This window comes from Ursus maritimus, unplaced genomic scaffold (assembly GCF_017311325.1).
Source record: "Ursus maritimus isolate PB19 unplaced genomic scaffold, ASM1731132v1 scaffold_23, whole genome shotgun sequence".
Taxonomy (NCBI): domain Eukaryota; kingdom Metazoa; phylum Chordata; class Mammalia; order Carnivora; family Ursidae; genus Ursus; species Ursus maritimus.
The window spans coordinates 44,286,015-44,303,941 of record NW_024424786.1 but is presented as its reverse complement, the minus strand read 5'-3'; the positions used below and the strand labels follow the sequence as shown (position 1 = coordinate 44,303,941).

At 57.8% G+C, this 17,927-nt stretch overlaps 1 protein-coding gene across 2 annotated transcripts in view; it reads left to right on the top strand.

Annotated features, from left to right (window-relative positions):
• The window catches only part of SHANK2 (SH3 and multiple ankyrin repeat domains 2), a 472,550-nt gene that overhangs the window by 277,476 nt on the left and 177,147 nt on the right, over positions 1-17,927 (top strand). The window lies entirely within an intron of this gene.

The following is a 17,927-nucleotide window of genomic DNA, read 5'->3' as shown; positions in this document are numbered from 1 at the left end:
CGATGCAGTCCCTCACACGGCACAGAGTTTCAGTGCAGTCCTCAAGCCCTGGCACCCGTGGACATCAGGGAGGGATGCAGATGCGGGGCACTGTGACCACATGACATGGAGCTAATCCCTTACTGTCTCCGGAGGTGGCGACAGGAAGGAGAATGCCTGTGCACACATGCGACTTCACATCCACCTTTGTGCTGGACCGGCTGGGTGGGTGGCAGCCCCCGCGTGGTGGCGTTTGTACTTTGCAGTTTACACGCGCATTGGTGCACCCAGCAGGTGTGTGAGAGCGTCCGTGGGTCACACGTGCCTCTGTCCAGCGGACCTACCATCTAGCATTCTGTCGCTTTGGTTAGTCCTTGTGAGAGGACACACGCTTGCCCACCCGGTGTTCCTGATGGCAAAGCCGTGTCTCAGCGCGTGAGACACAGGCCAGAGGTCACCGATCAGAAAGGGCAAGCCCTCCGCCCAGCGCTCTGGGTTCGCCCGCGGCCGGCTGTGGAGACGTGGAAGGAGGCGGGGACTCCCTTTTGTGTGTAGCCATGAGCTCCTCACCGTCCCGGGGAGACAGGGTACCTCCAAGGACACGAGCCTTTGAGATGCCAAGTGTGGAGGGACGTGGGACGCGGGGCTGCGCGGGGCTCGTGTGCGCGGTGCCGAGCGCTGGAGAGAGGGGGCCGGTGCTGTTGTGGAAAACCCGCCCGCGCTATTTTTACCCTCCATCTCTGTCTCTCCACTTGTGCCTCCCACTGAAACCCCTCCCGCTGAGCGGCAGCAGCAGCCCCCTGGGCCTCTCGCGTGCTGGGAACAGGCTGTTTTGTGACCCCCTGACTTGCCCAGAGATCAATCTGAGCGAGGGCAGAAGGAAGGACTCCAAGGAGGCAGGAACCCACGTAGGTCTGAGGGCCCGTGGCCACCCACTTAGCTGCCAGCCGCCGGGATGAGGGCATGGTTCAAGATTTGCTAGGACACCCAAGTAGAGACGCACGTCGGGTGTCCTGGGAGTGAAGCCCGCGGCTTTCACAAGCACGGCCTGCCTGGGTGTTCGTCCCCACCGCCAGCTGACAGCCATGCCCAGGGCAGCCTGACGCCCCTCGTCCCCGGGAGTGCCAAGGCGGGAGGTGTGGGGTGGTGGCACAGAGCTGGGTCGAGAGACCCGGGGTCCAGGTCCAGGTCTACCCGCACCCGGCTGTGTGGCCTTGGCTCAGTTGCTTCACTTCTCTGGGCCCAGATTTCTCCTCTCTGATTCTCACAGGGCGTTTATTCCAGGGAGGTTGGGTGAACAGGATGTGAAGGGTAAGTCATACTACAAACCAGGGGTGACTCTGGGTGGCGTTGGCCGAGCCACCACACCACACCAAGTGTACAGGTCACAGGGTGCACGCGCTTCTCCCTGAGCAGCGGAAACAGCACCCCGTTTTACAGATAGTTCATTGTTATCTCCTTCTGACAAATAGAATTGGAACGTGTCCCGGGTCAGGAGGCCAGTGAGTAGCAAGGCCAGTGAGAAGCAGGGCGGGAATCTGGCTCCTGGCGGTCCCTGGGGATACAGAGAACATTCATTGAGAATTACCACCCTTCCATTTTCTAACCCACAGGAAGCCTACGGCTCAGAAAGGTGAGGGGTCTCATCTGAGGCCGCACGGCAAGCCCATGGTGGCCATTTAAGAAAAGAAAGCAAGGACAAATGGCCAAAAGGAGGGAGAGCCTCTGTTCTCCCCACTGACACCTCCCTTTTTAAGCAAGGTCACGGGGCAGGAAGAGAAGGAGGAAGTGGACCTTGCTGGGAGGGAGGCAGTTTCAGTCCCCAGCCCCAGACCATGGCCCTGGCTGTCCTGCTACGGCTGCTCACCGCCCGCCTTCAAACCCAATGCACGGCGTGTCCCTGGATTTTTTCCCCAAATCCCTCCATGCCTCCTGAGATCCCGAACCACCCCCTCCCCCCAGGGGATGCAGAGTCCGGCAGGAGGCATAACCAGGACCCACTTCACAGCGATGCTCTTCCTTCCCTTTGCCGCTGGCTCGGCGGGGTCGTGTGGCCAACATGGACTTGGCTGCCCGCTGTCTCCCACGGCACACAGGGCTCTGGAAGTGCCGAGACAGAGGACACACCGAGTGTTATAAATGAGAAAGCAATTACCCGGGATGAGGATGACAAAGCCGCTAAGTGTTACCTCGGCCCCGTGCTAATAGCCGGGTTGAACCATTTTCCTCTACCCGCTAATGGCATGCATAATTGCGCTGGCTTTCCTGGCGTCCTTCACCCGTACGTATTTAGACTAGTGACTGATGCATTGCCATGGAAACCGGCACTAGGAAAAAGAACCATCCCTGGTACAGTGGGAAGTGGAAGGATGCAGGCTCCAATCTGGAGCTTACAACTTGTGTCAAAGAACTGAATTTTCCGCCGATCCAATGTGCGGTCTCAGAAAGTCAATTTTGTGAGCCTCCCTGTGGATTAAACGCTCCGGAGCCATCTTTCTTCTCCTTCTGAGTCATTTTTCCTTTTTCTTCTGCAATTTCGACCCTGGAGGGCCGCAACTTTTTTTTCCCCCTCGTTGGATTAACAGACAATAGTAGATGAGGCCGGCTTCGGGGACACGGTCCCCGCGTGGACCCAGCGCGGCAGCGGGACCCGCCTGAGTGAGATGGTCACACCCAGGCTGCAGATGATGGCTGAGAATTCACGGTTCAAGAAGAAAGTTCATTTCGGAGGTACGGTGCCGCCTCCCGAGCCCGCTGTGGGGTGGTGTGCCGCGTCTTTGTTCTCTGCCAGAATCTCGGTCCCGGCAGTGCTGCGGGCACTTGCCCAGACGGGGCGGCTGGCTGTGTAGGCTGGCCGCTCTGCACTCGGCGTGTTGTCGGAATCACTGTCTCTGGTGGTTGTACTCCCCTGCAGAAAGCTATTGTTTCCGGAACGGCTCTCTCCTGCTCCCGGTGCAGAAGGGAGAATCAAAGTAGCCGTCAGATCGTGCCAGAGGGCTCGGGCGTCGCGGTCGCGGTCGCTGTCAGAGCCCCCGTGGCTTTGCCGTGTTCCCAAGAGCCCCGTGGAGAGGCCAGTGGGTTTTTCAGACCAATTCGGGCGTCTCTTCCTTGGGAAGCTGTGTTGTGAACTCCAGGGGAGGGCACCTGCACTGTGAGTCGGTTCGATCTAAATGCCTGGATGGTCCAGGGGTCCTGCGCCTTCCCTGACCTGGTGGACGGTAGGGGACATGCCCCGGACCGGTACACGGCAGTGCGCCTCCTTCAGAAGCAGGGCTCGTTTGGGTTTGAGTGCGGGGTTTGCTTTTAGATCAAGTGGACCGTGTGCTCCTTCGGCTTTGTGACACGGGGGACGAGACACCATATGTATTTTCAGATTGCATTCCTTCTTTCAACTTCTGCAGGGGCTGTTGCCCGCTGCTCCCCGGCGCTCAGGGAAGCAGAGCAGAGAGGGGACCGCTAGCTCGTGGGAGTCCGACTGGGGGCTCGACCGCCTGGTTGGAGAGGACGCTGCTCCTTGAGGGAGCCCCCTCCCGGACGGCGCTTTCACGTGCGCCAAGAGAAACTGAGCCATGACCTGTCAAGACTCCAGGGACCCCTTCCCTACCCTGCTGTCTGTCAGGGACCTGTAGCCTCTCTGGGGGGGGCGCCTGACCTCTCAGCAGGTTGGCGGGTTGCAGGGAGTGGGTCTAAGGTCATTGCCGGTTGGGGGGGGGGTCCGTGTGATCTGTTAGCGCCATCGGGGTTGCCATCCCCATCCACCCCGACTCTTCCAGGGGTGAATCCACGGATTCCTGTGACCTGGGACTGTGGTCTTGCCCGCTGGGCGGCCCGGCGCCAAGCTCGAAGGGCCCCAGCTGCCCTCCCGCACGACAGGGCGGTTTCCTTGGGCTCCACAGGTCTTTCTTCTCCATGTCCTAGTTCCTAACCCTCAGCTGCCAGCATCCCTAAAAATACTGTAAAGAACTAAAAAGAATTCTCCCGCCCCCAGTCCGTTCCTGGGTTTAAATCCAGCTCTGCTGCTCAAGCTTGCGGTGCCCTTGTCCCTTGTACTTCACCTTCCTGGGCCGCGTGGGGGCCGGGGGGGGCGGGGGCGGCCCTGCCTCGGGGGAGGGGTGTCCTAACCTGCCCCGGGTCACCCTTCCACAAGGGGTGGCTCTGACTCCCGGGGGCTTGGTGCCAGTGGCTGTACTGGGCCAGGGAGAGGGGCCAGTCAGGCTGTGGGGCCAGAGACCAGGCATTCTGTGGGGTCGGGTCCTGGGTGGGAGCAGCGTGCGAGGGAAGCGAAGGACCGTGCCTAGCGTCCGTCCAGATATCCTGGCGCAACAGAGAGACCAGGCCTCTGCTCCCTTTGGGCCCTTTCTGAGGGTCTTTCTGAGATCCTTGCCTGCGTTCGAACACCCTGCCCCACCATCATGGTCCCTGCAGCCCTGGGGCCAGAGCGCGGCGGCCTCCCCCAGCCATCCCTAGCCACAAGGCCAGCGAGGGCTTGTCGGAATGGAAAGGGAGGGAAACGGGATGTCCTTGGCATGGACACTCCGGCCGAGCTCAGCGACAGCACGCCACACAGGCACCCGGTTCTTCACTGACTGTAATTTCCACTGAAAAAGCCACTCCAGCTCAGTATATTGTTATAAACACTTCCACTTAGCTGCCTGGGCCGATTAAAAAAAAAAAAAATTCTAATTACTACAGAGTAGAACCAGCTCATTGACAGCCAATTTGGGAAGGTGGGGATCGGTCGACAGTGCCAGGAACCGGGCTTAGCTTCCCGTCCAGCGGGGTCGGGCCCAGGAGCTGCAAGATGGGGACAGGTGGGCGACACAGGACTGCAGACCCCCCACCATGCGCGCCAGGGGTGGGGGACGGGAGGCGTCTCCCCAGCTCACAAATGCAGGGGAGCAGAGGGCTGGGAGGAGGGTCCCTATGGTGTGACCTTGGGCAAGCCCCTGCCCCTTCTCAAATGGAGGTCCTTAGCCCGAAAGCCTGTGATTCCAGGATTCCTCCATCCCCGACGATTCTCAGCTCTCGCGTTATAAAAGGCACCGTCCACAGGGAGCTCTTCATCTCTGAGATTGGTCCTTTAACAACCACTACGGGGTGGGGTGGCCAAGTGCACTGCCCTGACCTTGAGTCATGGAGCCAGGGTTTGGACCCGCTCTGCCGCCGGCGGGCCGGGTGACCTTGGAAAGCGTCTGGTCGCACCTGACTCTCCCGAGCAGAACAGACTTGCTTCGTGGCGCTGCTGTGTGGTTGTGGCAGAGGCACTAAGGGAACGCCCAAAATCAGTTCCTCACTCGGGAGCTGTGCCCTGGGGGATGCCATTCACCCTTCCCGGCCTTGGTTTCCTCCTCTGTGTCCTGCCTTGGGGGCCTGTTGGTGACCAAACAGAAGACGTAGCTTTGCAGTTGTGACGGTGCTGGGTTGGACCAGAGACAAACCCTGGAGCCCGTTGCCTAACCACACAGACCCGTCTGTCCTGTGCCACGTCTTCACCATCCCCAGGTGGCAGTGTGGCCGTGACATTCCACAGTCCAGAAGGGAAAGGGGGACGTGCCCTGGGGAAGACTGGTTTGGGAAGGGAAGGCCGGTCCTGGAAGGAGGCTGGGAAGTTGGTGCTCTGGGCCTCCCAGGCCCCCGTGCAGGTGCTGCTGAGTGAGTTGGCACTGGGTGTCTGTCAGAGGAGGAAGGTGCTTGGCACAGGGCAGAGGGAGCGCTCCATGCCAGGTGTGTGGGGCAGGACGGGGCAGGACCCCCATCTCCGGAGCTGGGTCACCTGGGCTGGAGCCCCGGCCTGCTCCGCCTCGATGTCTCTCACTTCCTCACCTGTGCAGTGGAGGGTGGGCCAGCCAGGACCACGAAAAGGAGCTCAAGTGTTTTGCACTTGGAATAGCATTTGGTGCATGGGAAGGGCCAAGTAAACATCCCCGGGATGACAGGTGACGGCTATCGATGGAGGGGGACAGTAATGGCAGCGTGACGTGCCCCACACCTGGGGTCATCTCCCTCCCGTCCCCTTCCTCGAGCCCTGCCTCGGGGGGTGGCCTCTCCCTCCGTCGGGTCATCCTGCATTCTGACCGTTTGCTGAGCCTCCCAGCTGATCCACGGCCCTCGCACCTGGGCACCCTTGGCGACCTGGCACGGGAACTCACCTCTCCTGTGGATTGGTGGGTGAAGCCGGGGCCAGCGGGCCTCGGCGCATGGGCGCACAAGCACGTGGCCTCAAGGGACCCCGTGGGGCAAAAAGACTGCTTCGTAAAGTTATACTTGCAGAAGCAGCTTTCCGCTACGCAGTAACACAAGCACTGCATCATTCCCACGCTGTCCGGTGTGAGCTTCCAGTGTGGGATGGCTTAGAAGACACAGTGGTGCTGGGGGTCCGGCTCTCACACGTGGGAGGAAAATTAGCCCACGTCTGGCTTTTGGGGTTCGTAGATTCGGTGACTGCATGGTGCCTGTGTGTTTAGGGCCCATGACGTGTGCCCTGGAGGGTGGGCGGGGACTGGCACTCCCCGTGCCCACTTTAAGGGAACTCGAGGCACATGGTTATTGTAGAAAACCTTGCCACGGGGTCCTTGCCCAGCTGTGTGCATGCTGGGCTGGCGTACCCCGTCCTGGACAGGAGGGGAGACAGAGCGGATGACACACGCCACACATGTGTGTGCATGCGCTGGGGACGGACGGAGCAGTGCTCGGGATGCTGGGAATAAACAGAAGCCAATGACTCAGTTGCTTGTTGACCATAACCCACCGCGTAAGTGGCTTCAGCTACTGGAAACCAAGTGTTGGGGGGTGGGGGGGAAGGGCTGCCACTGTGCAGAGCCCAGTTCTGTTAGCTGAAGGAGGAGTAGTGCAGGGGGCTGCCAAGCACGGAGTGAACCACCTCTCATCGGCGATAAACACCATTTCCCCAGCTTGCACAGAGCAGCTGGCGTGTCCGAGGAGCTGAGCCGTCACCTTGGCTCTCGCTGTCAGAGTCAGAACTTGAACGGACTCTGTCTTCCTCCTGCAAACAGGGAAGTACATTTTCTGGCACACCACTTCTCATTCACTTGGGTTTTCTGACCTGGAAGCAAGATTCTGGGTTCCTTAACGAATGTGGATATAAATATGAGCGCGTCTGGCCTGACTGTGCTCTGTGTAGGTATGGTCTCTTTGTGGTTGTGAGGGGCAGAGTTGTGGCCCCCAAAGATACCACGTCCTAATCCCTAGAGCCCGGGGCTATGTTCTCATGCATGGCAGAGGGGAAGTGAGGTCACAGACGGAGTGAAGATTGCTTAGTTGCTGACTTTAAAATAGGGAGATGATCCAGGAGGGCCCCGTGTAATCCCAGCCGTCTGTAAGTGGGGGAGGGAGGCTCACAGTTCAAACGAGAGCGGTGGCATTTGAGGACTCGGCCCAGTGCTGCTGGCTCTGCAGATGGAGGACGGGGCCCCGAGCCAAGGAGTGCGGACGCCCCTAGAAGCTGGAAGAGGCAAAGGGACGGACTCTGCCTAGAGCCGTGCACAGGGAACACAGCCCTGCCCGCACATGTACCCTAGCCCGGTCAGATCCCCGCCGGACTTCCCACCTCTAGACCTCTACGAGAAACGTGTCTATCGTGGTAGGCCACTAGGTTGATGCCAGTTCATTACAACAGCCACAGGAAAGGGACACACCCTCCGCCTGAGGCTGGCGTGGCCCATGGTCCTTTAAGAGCAGTGTCCTTACTTTCTGCTGCCTCCCCTGCTGGGCCACAGCACGGACCGGACTGAGGTGCCGCATCGATATGCTGGGGCCGACGTCATGAATAAACACCTGAACTGTGCTAGCTGCTGATCTGGGTGGGATTAGCATATTTCCACATCAAAGGTCTGTGCCCCCGTGAGGATCTCACAGGTGCGGCCCGACCTCCCCCCCGGTGGCGGCGGTGGTGGCAGCAGCGGGATTGGCCCGTCAGCAGAGCCCCGCGGGCCGGGGCTGCGGTGGAGCTGAGCCCGGGAGTGGAGCGGCCTCGGAGCGGGCTGTGCCGCCTCCCGCCCTGCCCGCTGCCCAGCCAGCCCCTCACACACCAGCTGGGGTCAGGCCAGGGTGGGAGGTGACCCCTGCCGGCCCCCGCCTTGCCGACCCGACCCCACATGCCAGTGCCTTTGTGCCCACGTCCGGCGTCTCCCTGCATTCCTGTCTGCCTGCTTCTCTGCTTTGCAAGGAGCCCATCGGCATCTTTGGTTTTAAAAAAGAAAAGTTATTTCTGTCTTCATCCCCATCGGTAATCTCTTTCCTTCTTGTGGTTCCGATTCTGCATTTGGCTCGCCAGCCTGGGGTGTAGCCTGAGTGGTGTCTGATTTAAAACCCGCTGGAGATCACAGGCGCCTTTCGGAGGGAGGCCTGTGGCTGCACAGCGCCGGGGGCTTGGAGTGGGATGGCCGGCCACCTTGCACCGCCGGGCGGCTGGAGTCCTGCACCGTAAGGGAGGTGCCGGGCCGCGTCTGACTCGGTGCCGGCCCGGAGGAGGCTCCCAGCACCCAGAACTGCGACGACGGCTGGGGCTAGGGGCTCCCCCGTGCTCCAGTGTCCCCTGCTGCCGTGTTCGCCTCTTTGGGTGAGGGGCCAAGAAGGGGGGGAAGGGAGGACCTGGATTCCAGGGGAAAGAGGGACACGGGGAGCATCATGGCTTCATGGTCCCTTCTTTTTGTCTGTCTGTTTCTGTCTCTGTCTCTCTCTCCTTTTTGTGGGATTGAAGCTAAATCTTCAGAGAAGCAGACAACAGAAGTCTGAATGTAAAACCCCAGCTCTGTCCGTTTTCTGTGCTGACGTTAGTGGCTGCGGGCTTAGCGGCTCTCGACGCCACCTGTTGATGAGCTCACAGTGCTAGGGGTCAACAGACAGGCGGGCTCGGCGGGCTTCTGTGCTCGGTGTGTTATCCCGCGTGATCCCCGCATCGTGACGGGTGAACTGGGGCAGCGCGGCCCAGAAGTGTTTCTTGTCCTTGTGATTAGTCTCCAGCCCGCGGCCGATCCCAGGCTCTTTCTCACAGACAGGGGAGACGGAATCCCTTGTGGGTCCAGGGTCCCTCGTTTAGTCATTTTAACTGCTCTATGACTGCGGGTGATCGAGGGATGTGGCCGTGGAGGGATACGCCGCCCCTGCTGGTATTTGGGGCCGTGGAGGGGTGATCGTCACCGTAAATGCCAGTATCCCGAACTGGAGGCAGAGGTGTCCCCGAGCCCAGCAGTGTCCAGGACCGCTCCTTCTGGCAACACCATCGTGGTGGGTGAAATCCAGGGACACTGTCACGGTCCACTTGGATAACTACAGTTTCCATGCAGAGCGACAGAATAACCAGAAAACTGTGTTCTTTTGCTTGCAAGACCGCTAAAACCTGCGTGAGCTGGGTTACCTGAAAAAACATACTCGATCGTAAGGATGCAGGGCCTTTCTTGGACCCCGAGGGCAGAAGGCATGGCCCAGCGTCCCCTGGGCCCGGAAGCAGGGTCTGGAGGCAGCACAGGCCTTGCTGGGAGCCAGGACAGCTCAGCCAGCTCTCTGCAGGGTCACACGTGCTCTGCTGCGCCCCCCCCCCCCCCGGCCTTGGTGCTCACTTCCAATGGGACGCGGAGACCGCCCCATGTCTGTTTCACCTTCCCGGGAGAGGGCCTGATGGGCAGCTCCTGAGGTCCCACATATGGATACGGTTGGGTCTTCCTCCATCCTGGGGCTGGACAGGAAAGCCCAAGGTGGACTCCTGGAGCACAACGTAACCAGAGTCCTGGCAGCCTGCCCAGGGTATGTTAACGAGTACATGTGTCCCCGCAGGGCTGTTGCACCCTGCTGCCAGCCCTATCACAGATGAGGAAACCGAGGCCCAGAGAAGTGCTTTCTAGCCTGGCCATGCAGCCGGTAAGGGGCTGGGCTCACAACTACCGCGTTAAATGCAGGGCTCGCTGCCCTTCCTCACGTGCCTCTCCCCTGCACGGGCACCTGTGAGCGAGGGCACCACCCCACAGACCTGGCTGGGCAGGAGGGGCCCCACCCAGCCTGCTTGCCCACCCGGGAGTCCTCCGGCCCGCCACACTGGCCCCTGAACTGCCTGTTGGCCCCTCAGAATCTCCATAAATTTTTTTGAGAATTGATTTCCTGATTTCTGTTTCCAGAACCAGTCACCCTCGAGGGCCCGAGGCCATTAGACTCTCCCCAGATGCCCCCTCCTGTCTTCCTTGCCGAGCTATACGGGATCCTCTCCCCAGCAGCTCTGCGTGAAGGGCTATTTTAAATATGGACAGTCTGAGGCTTGTCATACAATCTGTCACTCCCTTTCACGAGTCGCAAGAGGTATATGGAATGCGATTTCTAGACTTTTTTCTTTCACTGTAGATTTTTCTAGGCCACCCTCAGAAAGACGCTCCTGGGGTTCGTCCGCCTAAACCCTGCCTGTGTGGGGCTCCCGGGTACGTGGCCCTCTCCTGGGAACGGGTTAGCCCCCCGCCGCATGGTTGGCAGAGGGGAGGTGTCATGCTGAGAAGTCAGACACTCAGCGATCACTCCATCCAGCGGTCGGCTTTGTAGCTGAGAAGCTGCGGCCTGGAGAGGCAGAGCGAGGAGGGCCCACATTGTCACCATCAGGGTCGGGACTAGGACTCCAGTGTCTCAGTATGCAGCACGGGCTGCCTCCACCCCAGCCGTCCCCAGGAGGAGGAAGGGCCAGCATGCTGCGCTCCAGCCTCGACCCATCACAGTCCAACCTGAGGACACGAAACTGCCAACAGTGAATAGGAGCAAAGGGTCGAAGGGCATGGGGTTTTTATCCCCTCGTGCGCTGAGTGCATAGTCCCTGAGCACCTTCTGTGCGCCAGGCTGTGCTGGAGGAGCCGGGGCTCCAACGGGGCAGTGGGATTTGAGCTGGGGAGGGCGCATCCCAGAGAGTCCGGCAAGTGCAAAGGTCCTGAGGTACAGATGAGCTCGTCATTTACAAAAACAATGAGGTGCCTAATGTGTCAGGAGGGAGAGCCGTGGGAGTGGAGGCCACACAGTGTCAGGCCTGGGTCATCCGAGGGCACTCGGATGGGCTTCTCATTCCATGGAAAGTTGTTGGAAAACAGGAAGCAGCACAGTGGCTTCCCCCTGATTTTTCATTTCTTAAAGCTCCCTCTGCTCTATGGAGCGTAGATAGGAGAGGGGAAGGGCGAGCGTGGAAGCCGGGAGACCAGAGGCTACTGCACCAGTCCAGGCAGGAGCCGACATTCACTTGGGGGCGGAGGGACTGCCGCCTGGGACCACAGACATAGCCAAGTCTCTGCTGCATGGAGCGCTGGCCAAGGAGGGAGGCCTGGTCATGAACGACTTGGTTCTTGGCTTTAAGAAGCGACTGCAGGGTTAGGGAAACAGACAAGTAAATCGTTCCCTCCCTGGGTTGGTTAGTTTATCTGCTTCCTTGATCGCAAGCAGAGAGGCGTCCTCCGCAGAGACACACAGGGCGCGTGCTGCTGCGCGGGCCTCCTTCCCTGTTTCCCGGGATGCGCACATTCCTGCCGTCTGTTGGGCGGTTTTCCACCTTCTCCCAGACCAGGGGCTAAGCTCTGTCCCTGCTTTGATCGTGTCTAGTCGCCTGGACTCTTGGTTGCTGGTGGCAGAAAGTCAGCTCTGCCGGGCTTGAGGAAAACGGGGCATGTACGGGTCCCGAGGGAGAGAAGCCCAGGCACGGCCTGCATCCGTCAGCCGAGGGAAAGCTGCAGTAACAAACAGGTCCCTGCTCTTAATGCCCGAAAACCACAGGGCTTTATTTCTCATGCCGCATGTCTGTCGTGGATCCCAGGGGGCTCACCAGGGGACCTAGGCTGAGGGAGCGCTCACTGTCTCAGATGTTTTGGTCACCATGCCACAGGGCAAAAATCAGTGCTGGGGGCAGGGGCGGTCTCGCACTGGGGACCCCGTGCTCTGTCCATCCGAGAAGTGACATAGGTCCCTTCTCAAAATTCATTGACCCAAACTAATTTCAAGAATGTCCAGCCAAGCCAAGGCCCCCTTCCTCAGCATCCAGCCCTCAGAACATCTCAGAAAAAGCGAGCGGGTCCGGGCCATGGGTCCCTCAGGACTAACGATGGGGTCCAGGAGAGTCCAGCACGATGCCTAGGCCAGCCGGGGGCACAGCTGAGCTTGTGGTGACCGGGGTGCCAGGCCCCTCAAGAGGTAGCTCGTCCAGGACCCGCACATGGAGGAGGGAGCGGTCCTCTGCCCGGGGAGGGGAGGTAGGCACACGGAGTTGCTGCATGCACCACACCTCGGGTGTCTGTTTCCCAGCTCTTGGGTGCAGCACTGCAAACGAAATGCATTACTGCCTCCTGCTGAACTTTCTCAGCTGTGAACACTGGTGAGCGACGTCGTCTTAAATCGAAAAGGACGTGTGTTTGGTGTGTGTAAGTGAACAGTCAGGCAGAGCTGTGGGCTGTGTGCAAGGCTCTGGACCGTGTCACCAGGGCAGTCGGTCACTCCCTCCCTGCCAGCTGCTCCACTGTCCTCAGTGTGACTCATTCCCAGGCAGCGTGTCCCCCACGGTGGCCTCAAAAGTAGAAATAGCAGCAGCAAGAGGAGGACTCCATTGTCCCAGCTGGGGTCACATGCCCCTCCCCTGTGCCAGGCACCTGCTGTGGTCAAAGGAATAGCCGGCCAGGCTCCCTTGCCAAACACTGGAGTCCAGGGCCAGGCAATGGGGGTGCAGAGTGGTTGGGCAGCCTCACTTGAACTTGACCACATGGCTGGGCTTGGAAAGGGCTGACCCCAAAGAGCAAGGGAGGCACAGCCCAGGAGAAGGGGAATGTCTTCTGCACATGGACTGTGAAGGGTGTGGCTGGCCGGTCATTTCAATGCAAATGGAAGGCAGAGGGTGACAGTGCAGGATGGAGGTTGGAGGCAGGTATGGGGGCCCTGAGGATTCTTGCTGGGACCCTCTGGAGGACTCGTGGACTTCAGACCACACCTGTGAGCCTGGAGTGAGCTATGGTGGGTAAGTGACCAGGTCGGCCAACCTCCAGTCTTCGAATATGTGTGTCCTTGTCCACATCAGAATGACAGACAGAGTCTGTGCCCCTTCCCTCCTTGGGTCCGCTCAAAGCCCCAGGTCTGTCCCATGCAGGACACCTGTTCCTTTATTCAGTATTGACATGGGCACAGGAGGCCCCCAGTGCCTGCCCTTAACAATGCCCTGTAGCTGGGGTTTAGAGACAGATGTCCCTTGACCTCAGTCGTGCAGGACTGAGGTATTCTGAGAGGTTTGTGACAGGGGCACAAGAAGCTAGGCCGCAGCATAGCATGTGGTGCCTCCTTTCCCGCCCCCTGTGCCGGGCAAGTGCAGGGCAGATGCAGAAGCCCTCGGTGGCATGGGGAAGGGGCACAGCCCCCCTGGATGCAGGACTGGGGGCCGCAGCATGCACCGTGGGCTCTGCTGCAACAGAGACCTGGACGCCCCCACTCCTGGTTGTAAAGTGGGGAGTGCCAGGGGCTCCAGCCAGTGCTGGCTGAGCAGCGGCCCAGAGGCCGGTGCCCTGGGAAGTTGACTTGGCTGTGGAGCTTCCAGCAGAGGCTGAGAGGCCTCTCTGAAGAGCCCTGTCTTGCTGTCATCTTCCCACAGGGATGCTGGCCTGGCCTCGAACATCCTGTTCTCCTCCCCTTTGCTCAGTCTGCGGTGTTTTATTTGTGACTCACATTCGCATCAGTGAGTCCTGGGAAGGGGTCAGCGCAGGCAGCCAGCAGCCCCCGCCTCTTTACACAATGACAGCACGTCCCAGCTTGCCAGCAAAGCCCAAGCATGGTGGGGGCACGAGTTGCACACTGTGACAGTGGGGAAGCGTCCTGAGAGCAAGCTAGCCCACCTTCTCTCTTGCCAGGTCAGAAACTGAAGTCAGGCAAGGGCAGGTCCATGGGATTCAGTGTCTAGCCTCGGAGCCCACATCCCTCATCACTCACGCTGCTACCTTCTGTAAATCAGGAGCAAGACATCCACTTACCCCTGGGTTCTGGGTGAAGACCAAATAAGGTGGAAAGCTTCATTTTTAATGGAGTGAAGAGATAACTTAGCAGAGCTGCTATAATGATAATAATGATTGGGTGATGGTGGTGATGATGATGGCGGTGATGGTGATGGTGATGATGATGGTGATGGTGATGATGGTGATGGTGATGATGGTGATGGTGATGGTGATGATGGTGATGGTGATGATGGTGATGATGATGGTGATGATGGTGATGGTGATGATGGTGATGGTGATGGTGATGATGGTGATGGTGATGATGGTGATGGTGGTGATGGTGATGGTGGTGATGGTGATGATGGTGATGATGATGGTGATGGTGATGATGGTGATGATGGTGATGGTGATGATGGTGATGGTGATGATGGTGATGATGATGATGATGGTGGTGATGGTGGTGATGGTGATGGTGATGGTGGTGATGATGGTGATGGTGGTGATGGTGATGATGGTGATGGTGATGATGATGATGGTGGTGATGGTGGTGATGATGGTGATGGTGATGATGGTGATGATGATGATGGTGATGGTGGTGATGATGGTGATGGTGATGGTGGTGATGATGATGGTGATGATGATGATGATGGTGGTGATGGTGGTGATGGTGGTGATGATGGTGATGGTGGTGATAGTGGTGATGATAATGGTAATGACCATGATGGTGGTGATGGTGGCAATGAAGTGTCCCTCAGTACCTCTTCCCTGGTCTTTGGGGCCATATCCGAGAGCAGAAGTGTGACTGTGGCCAGGAGCCAGAGGACAGGAAGGACCTGTGTGTGCAGTGGGAGGTTTTCATAAAGCAGGTCTTTCTATGGGTCTCCTTTCTCTAATAAGATAATTAAGGCGGCAAAAGAGAATCTGTTGTTTTCCATGTTCTTACTGAGCCAAAATAAAAATGTGGTAAATCTTATCCCAGTCTACATTCTTCCCTCTTTTGTTACATTTTATTGGTCCATGAAATCCCAAAGTCTGGTAACCACTGGCTAACTGACCTAGCCTAGAAATGGTTCCCTTTCTGAAACACAAACACACGCGCACGCACATTCACACACTCTCCCTGCTGCTGGAACCCACAATCTCTGACTTCAGCCAGCGGCCTACACCAATCATCGCTCAGCGCCCAGCACTTCCCTAGACAACCAGCACAGAGCTGCCTACATAGGGCTTAAGCAAGGGAGGTAATTAAGAGTAATAATAGCAGCTTACAGCCAGTCCCCATGGTCGTTCAGTGGCTTTGTGAGCTACTCTGCGTAACACAATGAGTTTCAAATCCTACATATCCCTTCAGGGCCTGGCACATATGGGCCCCACGCAGATGTCACAGGGCTGAGCTGGCCAGATGCGTTGCCTGGCCCATGTCCTTCCTCCGTACAATCATCTGACTGCTGACGCCCGTAGACCAGACCACAGGAGGTCCACGTCCTCAGGCTCTGTCTTTGCCCCAGCCCCAAGATTCTGAGCCCCAGATTGCAGAGCTAAGGCCCCACCCCCGCGAGTCTCCTAGTGCCTGCATGTGGGGCACAGGACCTGTCTCCCCCACGGGCTTGATAAATGACTCGAATTGCACATATGCATGCTATAGGAGCCGGAGAGGAGGGGAGGAGGACGCAAAGCATCTGGGCACGCTTCGTCTGGGGGCCAAACCTAGAAGAGGTGCGTGCAGCTTGGCTGGACCAGTGCCCAGCCCAGCAAGGGCCCCAGGTGCGCGGGCTACTCCAATGGTGTAAGGTGTGTTTTCTTTGCTAATTATACAGTAGGTCACTTAGGTTAGATGGAAGAGCACTTGCACTGAGTATCTACCAGGGGTTAGGCATGGGGGCGTGGTGTGATACAGAGAGAAAGGCCAGCCGCCACCCTTGGGCACTGTAGAGAGCATGGGGACTTAGACCCCCTCTATGGGTCAGTTAGTGGGGTCTGGTGGTCTGAGCCTGGGCCTGGAGCCCATCTGCCAGCCAGGAGACTCATCTTGACCCTGCCATTTAGTGAATGTGTGACTTTGCCTTGGCAGCCTTACCGTCTCCATCCGTAAAGTGGGCGCAGTCCGACCTCCCTCGCTGGGCTGGCGTGACCAGTGAGTGGCTGAGCCCAGATGACCCTAGCATAACACAGGGGAAGGACTCCATAGATGTTGATGACACAGCAGAGACACATAGAGCAGAGAGGGAGGAGCCAACTCCATGGTGGGGGGGGGAGACCCCCAAAGTCCTGAGCAGGATTGGAAAGGTGGCTCGATATGGTTGAGCCTGCAAAGCGGTGCACACCCCCTCAGCGGGGGTCATGAGGGTCCAGGAAGGGAATATAGGAACAGCACTTGGAATGGGGCCTGGTATACAGTAAGTGCTCAATTAGTGTTTGCGATGACAATGGTGATGATGATGTTGCTGTTCACGGAATCGTACATTCTGTGTTATTGGAGAGTTGGGGTTAGGGATGGGAAAGGGGTGGGGAGGCAGGTGGGAGCCACATCCCAGAGGACCCAGCCTGCACGTCAGTTAAGACATTGTTAGCTGCTGTACCAATGAGTCCTTCGAGTGTAGCCTAATGACTGGAAGTCTAATTGTAGCTCACCTCCACAGTTCAACATACAGAGACCCGGGCATCTTGTGGGAACCCTAGAGCGTTCCCCCATCCTGTAGGGCCCAGGGGTCCTAGCTCTGAGCTGGGCAAAGCTGTAAAGAGGGTAAGGAAGCACACTGGCTCCCATAGAGGCCAAGCTTGGAAGAGACCCCTCCTCATCCTCCCAATGGAATGTTCCATTTAATTGCTCACATTCCATTGGTGGGAAGTGGTCATGTGGCCCTGCCAGGGGGCAAGGGGAGCTGGGAAATGTAGTCCTGGGCTGGCATCTGCTCCTCCCATCCCCCAAGGGCAACTCCAAACTGTATAAAAGTGAGCTTAGGATAGGCCGGTGATGGGTTTTAAGGAGGGCACGTATTGCATGGACCACTGGCTGTTATATGCAAATAATGAATCATGGAACACTCCATCAAAAACTAAGGATGTACTGGGGCGCCTGGGTGGCTCAATTGTTAAGCGTCTGCCTTCGGCTCAGGGCGTGATCCCAGGACCCTGGGATCGAGCCCCACATCAGGCTCCTCCGCTATGAGCCTGCTTCTTGCTCTCCCACTCCCCCTGCTTGTGTTCCCTCTCTTGCTGTCTCTCTCTGTCAAATAAATAAATAAAATCTTAAAAAAAAAAAACAACTAAGGATGACTGTATGGTGACTAACATAACATAATAAAAAATTATTATAAATTTAAAAAGTGAGCATGCATTTTTGCTGAACTAGCTGCCTCCGGGCATAAAAGGAGCCGGGAAGGACTAGGCTGACTTTCCTCAGTGTGCCTACACGTGCTCACTTGTGAACTGAAAGTGTGTGTTTGGGATTTGAATACAAGCACATTCACCTGGGAATGTGGCTTGACCGCAGGGAGGGTTACGGAAGTTATCACGAGATTTTGCACCGTTTCCCTTCAGCCAATCGTATAGTTCCTTTGTGTTTTTCCCAGGGTTTAGGAAGGAGATTGTCCGGGAGGTTTTATTAGCGGGAAAAATATCTGAACCGTAAATCACTGAGCCGCCGGATTTCCTATATTCATGTTATGCTGGGTTTTCTCCCTCTGGCCCTGAGCTGTTCAATCTAATTACATCACTCATATCGTGTCCCGTGAAATTCATGCCTAAATCTGCTGAGCGAGAGAAGCAGGTGGGGGACTTAATTAGGAAGGTGAATCACGTGTGGGGTTTTGTTTGTTTTTTAGGAAAGAGCAACTATCACCAGGAAAGTAAAATAATCATTCTTCTCCCGAAAGGCAGTCATCTTCGGATCCGCAGGAAGGCCCAGCGGCACTTGAGAATACCGTGCTGGAGGGCTCCCTGTGCCAAAGGCACGCTGCTATTCCAGCTTAAACCACAGGGCTGTCTTCTTTGCCGAGAGCCGCCTCCTGC